The following is a 12,496-nucleotide window of genomic DNA, read 5'->3' as shown; positions in this document are numbered from 1 at the left end:
CACCATGACCATGCCCCCCAGCCAACCCACATGTCACCTTGCACTACTGCCCACCAATGCATGTCTCCCAGCACCCCCACCCCCCAGCATCCAGGGGCACCCTCCACCAGGCCCCCGTTCATGTCTCCCTGCACCCCCACCCCCCAGCACTGTAGGGCACCCTCCACCAGGCCCCCACTCATGTCCCCCTGCACCCCCACCCCCCTGCATCCAGGGGCGCCCTCCACCAGGCCCCCACTCATGTCCCCCTGCACCCCCCCTGCATCCAGGGGCACCCTCCACCAGGCTACCACTCCTGTCTCCCAGCACCCCCACCCCCCAGCACTGTAGGGCACCCTCCACCAGGCACCCACTCCTGTCCCCCTGCACCCCCACCCCCCTGCATCCAGGGGCACCCTCCACCAGGCCCCCACTCATGTCCCCCTGCACCCCCACCCCCCTGCATCCAGGGGCACCCTCCACCAGGCCCCCACTCCTGTCTGCCAGCACCTCCACTCCCCAGCATTGTAGGGCACCCTCCACCAGGCCCCCACTCCTGTCTCCCTGCACCCCCACCACCCAGCACTGTAGGGCACCCTCCACCAGGCCCCCACTACTGTCTCCCTGCACCCCCACCCCCCAGCACTGTAGGGCACCGTCCACCAGGCCCCCACTACTGTCTCCCTGCACCCCCACCCCCCAGCACTGTAGGGCACCCTCCACCAGGCCCACACTCATGTCCCCCTGCACCCCCACCCCCCTGCATCCAGGGGCACCCTCCACCAGGCCCCCACTCCTGTCTGCTAGCACCCCCACCCCCCAGCATTGTAGGGCACCCTCCACCAGGCCCCCACTCCTGTCTCCCTGCACCCCCACCCTCCAGCACTGTAGGGCACCCTCCACCAGGCACCCACTCCTGTCTCCCTGCACCCCCACCTTCCAGCACTGTAGGGCACCCTCCACCAGGCCCCCACTCCTGTCTCCCTGCACCCCCACCCGCCCAGCACTGTAGGGCACCCTCCACCAGGCCCCCACTCATGTCCCCTGCACCCCCACCGCCTGCATCCAGGGGCACCCTCCACCAGGCCCACACTCCTGTCTCCCAGCACCCCCACCCCCCAGCACTGTAGGGCACCCTCCACCATGCCCCCACTCCTGTCTCCCTGCACCCCCACGCCCCAGCACTGTAGGGCACCCTCCACCAGGCCCCCACTCCTGTCTCCCTGCACCCCCACCCCCCAGCACTGAAGTGCACCCTCCACCAGGCCCCCACTCATGTCCCCCTGCACCCCCACCCACCTGCATCCAGGGGCACCCTCCACCAGGCCCCCACTCATGTCCCCCTGCACCCCCACCCCCCTGCATCCAGGGGCACCCTCCACCAGGCCCCCACTCCTGTCTCCCAGCACCCCCACCCCCCAGCACTGTAGGGCACCCTCCACCAGGCCCCCACTCCTGTCTCCCTTTACCCCCACCCCCTGCATCCTGGGGCACCCTCCACCAGGCCCCCACGCATGTCTCCCTGCACCCCCACGCCCCAGCACTGTAGGGCACCCTCCACCAGGCCCACACTCATGTCTACCACCACCCCCACCCCCAAGCAGTGTAGGGCACCCTCCACCAGGCCCCCACTCCTGTCTCCCAGCACCCCCACCCCCCAGCACTGTAGGGCACCCTCCACCAGGCCCCCACTCCTGTCCCCCTGCACCCCCACCCCCTAGCAGTGCAGGGCACCCTCAACAAGGCCCCCACTCATGTCCCCTTGCACCCCCACCCCCTGCATCCAGGGGCACCCTCCACCAGGCCCCCACTCATGTCACCCTGCACCCCACCCCCCTGCAACCAGGGGCACCCTCCACCAGGCCCCCACTCCTGTCTCCCAGCACCCCCACCCCCCAGCACTGTAGGGCACCCTCCACCAGGCCCCCACTCCTGTCTCCCTGCACCCCCACGCCCCTGCATCCAGGGGCACCCTCCACCTGGCCCCCACTCCTGTCTCCCTGCACCCCCACCCCCCCAGCACTGTAGGGCACCCTCCACCAGGTCCCCACTCCTGTCTCCCAGCACCCCCACCCCACAGCTGTGCGATTTGCCTGGGTACGTGTATTCCAGGGGTGCGCGGGTAGTCTCACACGCGATTCCATCAGGGTGTTAGGGAGAATTCTCTGTTTAGGCTGAATTTCTTAACCTAGTGAGTCCCCTAGAAGCTTTGCTGGATTTCTGGAGTTTGTTTTTTTCCATCCTGCCAAGAGTGAGACTCTTTTTCTCCCACTCTTGGACATGAATGTGGGCAATTCCTTTGAATGTCAATGTGTTCTATGGGCTATGGGGTCTTTTACTCCATAGGGTCTCATATGTTTGTCTATGTGTGTTACACCTCACCCTCCGTGCCGTAACACTGGGGCGTCCTAGAGGATCCCCACCATAGACTCCATACCCTGGGACTGACTACTGTCTCCCATGGCATGTAAAGTCACCATTGGCTTTACTAGACCTAAATTTACTAACAGAACTAGTACAAACCATCCCATTGTGGACGTACTAGTAGGGGTAATTCGATTACCCCTGGGTCTGTTATTCGAGGGGGCACTGTCCCATCCCCCCTCGTCGAGTTTTGGCTGGTGGCAGTGGAAACTACTTGTTATATTCGACCCCGAATATAACCCTATGGGATTCTTCCCATTGTTGGAGGTTAATACTTTTTCTCGATAATCTCTAACATCTCTAACATACCACCTTAAATTAATCTATCGGTTGGTATTTTCTGCCAGAACTCGGGTTTTAAAATGGCGTCTGTGTTCGTCTCTGTGACTCCTAAACCAAAGATTGAGCCCTTTGTTCCACTTTTGGCGGGCTTCTGCAGAGAGGCCCTCCAAAGTGGTGCCATTCTGTCTGGGTACCACAGGGGGTTTGGGAGGGGGTTTAGGCACCCTGGACTGAGTTGCCTTGCCAACTCAAGTCGCACTCTGGTGTGATTGGCCCAAGTGGTGAGCCACCCCGCTCACCACTTAGTGTGTTTTGATTGACAGCTAGGCTGAATGAATGGCGGTTTTCTGCATAAAAGCAGGGCTTTTGGGACTGGATCTTCAGAAGTCGCCACAGGACCTAAGAATCCGACGAGGGTAAAGCTGAGCCGACCTGCAATGACGACACCTCCGGTGGAGCCCTGCTGAACCGACTCACCACTTCCCAACGACAGAGGAGATCTCCCGGCTGGAGAGTCTCTTCCCCTGACTGGTGGGAACAACCAGTCCCCTTTGCTTTTTCTTCGCTTCCAGGGCGTAGTGGTCGAATTGCCCGTGCTGAGCACCCCGGCAACCGGATAGCCACTAACCCGTGATGCGACCAAAAGGTGGTGCCTTGTGACTGAGCACTCCACGGCTAGTCTCTTCCCTGGTGGTGCAACGATCTTCAACTTTCCTTCAACGACGAGAGCATCTCTTCTCTTGGCAAAGCCCCGACTTGCATCCACCACCAGGAACAACTGCCCCAGCCGGAGCTGTCTCTCCACATACAAGGTACCGTGTCCGCCTGGCTTCCCTTGTGTCGGGTAGCGTGAGGTGTCTTAATCCTCGTCTCTCCATTGGGTCGCCTCCAAGCCTTCTTAACTTTCTGTTCTGAACTGGTCCAATCTTTCTGTGACAATTTGCGCCAAAGACTCGAAGTGAATTTCCACTATGATACTTTTTGGGACATATCGCCTTGCCTCTCTCTGAGTGGGCCTGGCCTCTGAACTTTGCGATCTACAGTAGACCCTGCCTTTCTTGCCTTGCATTTGTACGTAAAAGTGTTGGTACCTAGTTGATTTCATACCCTGCCTTTTCTCTCCCGTCCTAACGAATACTAGAGTGCCATCTAGGTTAAAGCATTCACCTCTGTCTGCAAATAAGTGGTGCCGTTGAACCTAGACTTGTCGAACTATTGTTAGGGGGGATTGATTTACTTATAGTAATTGTGATGGAAGTTGTTTGCCGTATTAGTGCCAGTGTGTTTTTCATAGATGTGTTTTTATAAATAAATAACTATATATCTTTACACCGAAGCTCTGTTCCGTGTTTGCTTGTTCTACTGTGTAAATTGCCCTATTTTGTATACTCCACATACTGCCTAACTCTTGTTGAAGGAAGTCTGACTGCTCAGCAACAGCTACCAAGTGAATCTGTGTATTTAGTATTTTAGTATTTTATTTATTTCTATAGCGCACCAGGCCCAGGGGCATCCGGGCGCTTAACTTAGTTACAACAAGATGAAAGCATGACAAGGCAATGTGACAGAGTATTACAAGATTATTACAGGAAGATTTACAAAATTTACAACATATACATTCAAATGAATATCGATAAGGCAGTGATTTACAGGATAGTTAATAAGGGATGCCGAGTAGGTCAAAGTGCAAGTAGGGCAGTAAGCTGATGTTAGCAGTCTTGGGCGGATAGCCATGCTTTGGTAAGGTATTTGAATTTCAGGAAGGAAGGTTCTGCTCTAAGGTCATTGGGGAGTGAGTTCCAAAGTTTGGCTGCCAGGATGGGGAAGCTGGTTCCACCAGATCTTAGGAGATTAAAGCGCGGGATGACAAGGCAGTTGGCTTGGGCCGCTCTGCGAGGTCTGGTGGAATTGTGAAAAGAGAATCTGTTTGCCAGGTAGCGAGGGGCTTGGTTGTGGAGGCATTTGTGTGTGAGAGCCAAGGACTTCAAGGAGATGCGCTGTGGGATAGAGAGCCAGTGCAGGTTGCGCCTGGTGTCAGATATATGCTGGCGCCTAGGAATGTTAAGGGCCGCTCTGATCGCATTGTTTTGGACAATTTGTAGCTTATTTAAGTTGCGGAGATTAGTACCTAGATAGAGGGCATTACAGTAGTCAACCTTGGATAGAACAAGGGTCCTGGCCAAGGTTACGCAGTTGGCAGTGGTTAGGAACGGGCGACAGGCGGTGATGAGCTTGCAAGTAAGCGCTGCTGCAGATGAGACTGCGTTGGATTGTCTAGTCAAGGATAGGGTTGAGTCGATGTAAATCCCAAGGGTTTTCGTGTCCTTAGCAATCGGGATGGTATTCCCATCGATGGTGAAAGACTTGAAGGCAGGGTTAAGTTTAGTGAGTTTTTGTGGTGAACCAAGAATGAGGAGCTCTGTCTTTTCATCATTTAGGCAGAGGCCGTGCTGGGCCATCCACGCTTGGATGACCTGGTAGATGGCGTTGATGGCAAGGGAGTCAGTTGTGTAATCGCCTGTGATGGGGATGAGTATCTGTGTGTCATCAGCGTAATTGGTATACGTGACGCCCAAGTGATCCAAAATATCGAAAAGGGGTTTGGTAAACACGTTATATAACGTGGGCGAGATACAAGACCCTTGAGGCACACCACAGGCGACCGGAGCGGGTGGTGCGGCCGCAAGTGGGGAGAATACACGCATAGATCTATTATCCAGGAAGGATCTGATCCAAGTGGCGGCATTTTCTGAGAAGTGTGCGGCTGATTTGAGGTGATGGCAGAGAATTTTGTGATTGACGAGATCAAAAGCAGCAGAGAGGTCCAGGAGAAGTAATAATGCCAGTTTGCCTTTGTCTTTGAGATCTTCGATCTGCGTTTTTAAGTCAATAAGGGCGGTCTCAGTGCCATGGCGAGGCCGGAAGCCTGATTGCCTGAGTCCCAGAAGTTTATTAGATTCAAGGTATTCCTGAATTTGTAGGTAGGCCGCGCGGTCGAGGATTTTTAGTAAAAAAGGTACAGTGGTAATTGGTCTGTAGTTTGTGGGTATACTGGGATCGAGGGTAGGTTTTTTCAGAAGCGGGATGACCCATGCATCCTTAAGATTGTCCGGTACAATCCCAGAGCTAAAGGAGGAGTTGATGAGCGTAGTGATGAAAGGTGCTAGGTCGTGAGCAGCTTCCTTGATAATAGGTGCAGGACAGAGGTCACCCTGACAATTGGACGGTTTAAGGCTAGTGATAATCTTTTCCACTTCGAGAATGGAGAGTGGAGAGAAGCTAAAAGGAGTCAGAGAGTCTGTGATAGAGGGGTTTGTGGTAGGTATAGGGATCTGTAGAGGGTTGGATTGAAGGCTAGATTGTTTGTTGTTAATTTTAATTTGGAGAGTGGCAATCTTACCTAGGAGAGCTTCTTGGATTTTGGAGCACCAGGTGCTATCTTTGGTACATGTGTCAGGTGGGGTAACAGGAGTTTCAAGTTCTTTTAGAATTTTAAACAATTCTTTGGTGTTAGATTTGGCTTGCTCGATGCGTTTGTTATATGTGTCTTTTTTTGCCTGGAATATAGCTTCCTTGTAGTTAAGGGTGGCCAGGAGTACGCGTGATTTGTTAGCTAGAGAGTGATTGCTTCTCCAGTGGGATTCTGCAATTCGTTTTTCTTTGCGTAGTGCTCTGAGATGGGGAGTAAACCAGGAGTTTAGGTGGGCTCGAGGTTTGGATTTTCTCAGTTTCGAGGGTGCAATGGTGTCTAAGGCTGTAAGCATGGCCCGGTTGAAGGTGTCGACCAGGGCCGTAGGGTCAGAGCATGATGGATCCAGAACATTAAGAGCTGGAAGGAGGAGGGGTAGGAGTCTATCGCAGGTAATGTTGCGTTTGTTACGGGTGGCCATAGCCGGGGCAATGTTGTGAGGGAGGCTGATAGGTTTGGACTCAATATTGAATGTAATTAAGTTGTGGTCTGTCCAGGCGCACTGTTGGTTGGAGGTGATGTTGATGGGACAGTTGAGGGCGGCTAGCCAGTCAAGGGTTCTGCCCTTGTTGTGGGTAGGTTGGTTTAGGAACTGAGTGAATCCAGCATTAGTGAGGATGTTGTCAATAGACGAAGCAGCGGTGTCCTTGGGGTCGTTGAGGCCTAAATTGAAATCCCCCAGTATCATAACCTGGGAGGTAACTTTGGTGCTGTGTGTGAAGATGTTGGAGAGGTCCTCCGCGAAGGTAGATAGTGGGCCGGGTGGCCGGTAGAGTAGATGAAAGGTGATAGAATGGTTGGGTGTGAGAGCTAGTTTAGCAGTCAGTGCTTCCAGAGTGGAGGAGTGATGTGTGGCTGAGAGGTGGAAGTTCAAAGCGTTTTTGTGGATGATGGCGATGCCACCTCCTTTAGATTGGATGGAATTACGGTCATGTCTGATAATGTTGTAGTCAGGAGGGATAGCGAGGGAGAGAAGAGGACCTGAAGCTGGGTGGAGCCAGGTTTCAGTGGTACAGACTGCTACCAAGTGGGTTTACTGCCAAACACCTCTAGTCCAAAATCTTTTGCAGTGGTCCCAGAGGGAACTGCACAGCTTTCCGCCTAACACAGGGTACGTGTATTATGGGTCCGCGTGAACTTCCACACGCGATACCAGCAGGGTACGTGTATTACGGGGTTCACGGGAAGTTCCACACGCGATTGCCCTGGGTACATGTATTTCGGGGTGCGCGGGAAGTTACACACGCGAATTTGCAGGGTGCGTGTATTTCGGTGTGCGCGTGAAGTTCCACACGCGACTGGGCCTGTGAGAGTGGGGTACGTGTATTCCAGGGGTGGGCGGGAATATTTACTCGCGACTGGGCCTGGGAGAGCATATTACGTGTATTCCTGGGGTGGGCGGGAAGATTTACACGGTCGCCTAAAACATGCCAAAAAATAAAAGGTCCAATCCTGAAACACGTAAGCCAGCATGAAGCAGGCGCACGCCCCGCGCAGCATAAAAGAGTGTGCAAACAACAAACAAACTCAGACGCCAGGATGAATATACCGTTCCTAGCAGCAGTGGCCGTGGGATACCGCAGGAGGAGGGGAAGGATCATCAGGGCCAGAATCTTCAAACCCAGAACCAGCCTATTTGGTATGCCTGATGACCAGGTGTATGGGAGGTACAGGTTTCCACCACACATAATACTCGACCTGGTCAGTGAGTGGGAGGATGACCTCACATCAACCACCCTGTGCTCCCAAGCACTCAGCCCCCTGGAGAAGGTCCTCAATGTACTGCACTTCTTGGCTACCGGATCATTTCAGCGGACAAGTGCCATAGTGGGGGGGGGTGTCACAGGCCACGCAGTCACAGTGCGTACACCAGGTGTTGGCCATCATCACTGCACGCCCATCAGTCCGCAGGCACACATACCGGCCCAGAACACCTGCAGAAAGGGAGGCTGTCAGCCAGGATTTCTACAGGGTGGCACAATTCCCCAAAGTGCTAGGTGCCATTGATTGCACCCATGTGGCTCTACGTCCACCCAGGGCATCTGAGCACATCTATAGAAACCGCAAGCACTGGCATTCCATCAACGTCCAGGTAGTATGTGATGCCAAGGGAATCATCACCTCAGTATATGCCAACTATCCAGGGTCCACCCACGACAGCTTCATTTACAGGATGTCAACCATAAACCGGGACATGGAAGCTGGGCGGCATGGCGATGCATGGCTGCTTGGTGAGTAGAAATGCCACAGCACCCGCATGCATGACAGATACAGAGTAATGCCAATACCCCACTAATGATCCCCATCACCACCTCCCCAGGGGACAGTGCCTACCCTCTGAGCACACACATGATGACGCCAATTCGGAACCCCATCACGCCTCCCGAGGTAAGATACAACACAGCCCATATTGCAACATGGGGCATAGTGGAGCGCACATTCGGAGTGCTCAAGTCACGCTTTCGCTCCCTTGACCGTTCTGGTGGGCAGTTGTTATACGCTCCCCCAGTAGTGTGCAGGATCATAGTGGCAGCATGTGTCCTGCACAATGTTGCAACACGCCGGGGCCTGGCTGTGGACATGGTGGTGCCCCCACATCCCCAACCACATGCACGCCCGCTGCGCATGGGAGGGGAAAGGGCACGGGGTGAGGCAGCCGGTAGGCAGCTGGTGGCTAATTACTTCACATAGAAAGCACACCCCTATGGAGTGCACACAGCCCTGGCACATACCATCTGACAATCAATGATGACTCAATCTGACAATTCTGATGAATTAATGGACAGTCAACTGTCAGAACCATAGCAGCCTGAGATTGTTCATCTGGAAGTGTCACAATGTGTGCATCCCTACCTACACAAACACCACCAGTGCAGTGTCATCAAAAGACACACTTCCATGCAGCAAAAATGAATACCCACTTGCAAAATACAACATGAGAACAGTGCCATGTCACCCAACCCCTCCCGGCACGGCCACAAAACACACCATGGCATGTCATGCAATGTGAGAGCAAACAAATTAATCCCCACAACATGACCTAAGTGTCACCAACTACAGTGTCCCTAATGGAAACTGGCCATACATGAAATGCTCACAGTAATGCAGGACCAACAACACACATTATCAAATACTTACCAATAATACCAATCACCTACACAACCTCCAACCTACCATAAACATGACAGTACGGACTTGGTAGCCTCACTACCTGATAATGCCAGCACTTCGAACACTTCCAACTATACAGTGTTAGCGCCACGCAAAAGTGTAGGTGCACTGCTTACAACATGGACTCCAGTTCCAAAGTAGACCGCCTTGTGAAGACATGAGAAATGGACCTGCAAATTAGGAGGATGAGATGGATGCAGAGGCACATATCAATACACCATGCAGTGTACAATACAACAACAATATGCACTAGGAATGTATACACAGTATTCTCTACAGACTGCCCACACATCAAATGGGAGTCCAACGTCACTGTGTAAGTCAATGTCACTTGGGCACACCCTTTGCAAGCCCATGGAAACGGGAAGCAGGAGGGGTGTGTGTCACACAAACCCAAGCATCTGACCCAAATTCAGGACAAGCCTGCATGTGCCCAGCCACAATACAGTGTATTCCCACGGGAGCCACACAAGGCAACACAATGTCCAAAAAATCAAGAATCAAAAATCAAAAAAAAAAAAATCAAAAATCAAAAATGGCCATGAATGGGCCCGGGGGGGTGGGGTGGGGGAGGCCACCCAGGAGGTCCGTGCACAAGGTGCACACCAAAACCCACCTGTGTGGATCTTGCAGAAAAAAAACACCTCCATGGGCTCATGGCCTGCACGGCTACCCTATTGTGGGAGAATCGCTGCTGTCGCTCTCCTCACCCTCTGCAGCTGCATCAGGAGGTGGTGGCACTATGGGAGGCAGCCCACGCAAAACCCTAGTCTGGTCCTCCATGGCAGCAAGAATGCGGGTGTGGAAGGTTTGGTTCTGGAGGATAATTGTGCGGAGGTCCCCATGCAACCACTCACGGGATGCCCGGACCTTCTCCCTAGTTACCTGCATCACAGAAGAGAGCGTACGTGTGAGCCGCTCCAGCTGCTGTTCTGTCCTCGAGTTAGCTGAAGCCTCAAGCTCAACCAGAGTTGCCCTGAGCTGACAGAGTTCCACCCTCAGGGCTTCCCTGTGGCCCTGGGACTCAATAGAAATGGCTTCCCGCAGAGTCTCCAGTGCCACCCGCCTGTCCCTGTTGGACACCAACATGTCCTCCCTGTGTGACTGGCTAATGGAGTCTGTTTCCTGCTGTAGTTGTTCAATTAGCCTTTCTTGGGGGACAATGGAAGTGGCCACCCTATACATGGCCTGAGCCATCATCTCAGTTGAGGCTGCCTGTTGGTTTGCCATACCGTATATGGATTGCTCCCATGCAGTATTGCCAGGTGGTGTACGGCCACCGCGGCGGCGGGCATCACACCTCTCTGGGGCAAGGCGAACTGCGCCTTGCTGTGCCGGCACTGCCTGAGGCTGCAGGACTGCATTCCCCCTCTGGATCAGATGTAGCAGAGTGTGACCCTGCATCCGTAACCACCAAATGCGTACCTACCAACACAGACATCCCCATTGAGGGTTCTACCCCTGGTGCAGGTGGGTTTGTGAAAACATAAAAATAATATGAGGCCGGGAAGCCCAAAAAGAAACACACCAACACAGGTTACAAAGAACATACAAGTGCTTTATTTAAAGGCTACAACAGTTACCAAAGTCAATTGACAAACGGATAGCTATTCAGCTCTCAGAGTAACGTAACAAACTTCAACAAAGGTCTGATGCATTAGTGAGAGAGACCGTACATTGGAATACTTGGGTCTTTTATACGATTTGTCCAGCCCTTGGCCAACCCTCTCGCGGGTTAACCATTCTAGGGATCGGGCCTATGGGTTCCTAGCCAGGTCAATCCTATAACATATGCATTTTGATCAGTTTCGCTGATATAGTTGTACATTTACACATAGGTCAACAATAGGACAAGGTCTCAGTTCGCGACCCCGACAAGTGGCCTGCAGGCATATTAATTATTCATGTGTACGGAGGTCACTACGGCCAGAATTTTACTCAGAATGTCATTCGGCCTCCATTTTGATGTTCAGGGTGACTTCCATATTACAAGAGAACCTAAAATGGTGGCTTAATCCAAGATGGCAACTTACATTACTTTCTCTATGGTCAAGACCTTGCCGCAGAGTTTGTTCGCATATGATGTTTTTTAGACAACTTGGCGTAGGCCAATACACATACAATTGTTGCGATAGGAGGCATAACATTGTTTCAATTCCGACAGGTTGGACAGTACAGAATCCCTCCCAGAAACACTCTCCTGCGACGGCACATAGGCCTCATCATCCGAATCGACACCTGAATAGAGCTCGGGGGAGGTGCACCCAGAGACACCCCTTGAGATGACGGTCTGCAGCAAGTGTGGGTTCTCACCCACCACCACACCATGTCCCTCACTGGTGCCCGGTCGGGCCTGATACCCCTCCTGGGTCTGCACCATCTCCACAACCCCAGCAGTATCAAGTGCGTCATCCCCTGCAAAGACATGAAAGAAAAGAAATGGGAACAGGCATTAGCACCATGGAACACAATTAGGGCTGAGAAGCACCAGAAACAGTACTTCATTAACACATGTCCCACATGACTATAACCCTCCCATGCATGCACTGTCACTGCGTATGAAGGGGAGGCAAATGGCACACATTGATGACACCAATATGGAAGACCAACAAATTTGCTGCATGCTGCCTAGCAGTGCCATCACACATTGGCCTGTGATTGGCATGTCCAATACACATACATGACACATACCTTCACACAGATGGCATGTACCCTAGCCATGTCACGTATGTGACAATAGGACTGAGAAATGCCTAGTGAAAGTGGTGGAATGCAGACAATCAGCCTGAATGAACACAGAATAACATGCAACTATGTTGTGGCAAGATGACACTTCAAGGGCAACTGGCGTGAGGTTGTGCTGAATGTCTACTGTTGCCAGAAGGGATACTGCAACACCCAAATCCTGGTGCGCAGAATGTATTGGATGAAGCACATGGGTGACCCAAACCACTCAGGCACACAATCAGGCCCCTCACCTGGCACTCAATCAGAAGCACTCACACACACACCATGCACATGGATGACACACACATGCATGTGCACTCACCGGCCAATGCCTGATAATCTGGCAGGTCTCCCACGCCTTGGATCTGTTCCTCCGTGACGTAGGTCCCAGCAACATACTCATGTGGAGTGAGTTCTATGTCCTCTGCCGGAGACCAACCTCCA

Source organism: Ambystoma mexicanum, chromosome 6q (assembly GCF_040938575.1).
Source record: "Ambystoma mexicanum isolate Mex_15411 chromosome 6q, UKY_AmexF1_1, whole genome shotgun sequence".
Classification (NCBI taxonomy): domain Eukaryota; kingdom Metazoa; phylum Chordata; class Amphibia; order Caudata; family Ambystomatidae; genus Ambystoma; species Ambystoma mexicanum.
The sequence above is the reverse complement of the archived record's forward strand: the minus strand, read 5'-3'. Positions refer to the sequence as shown.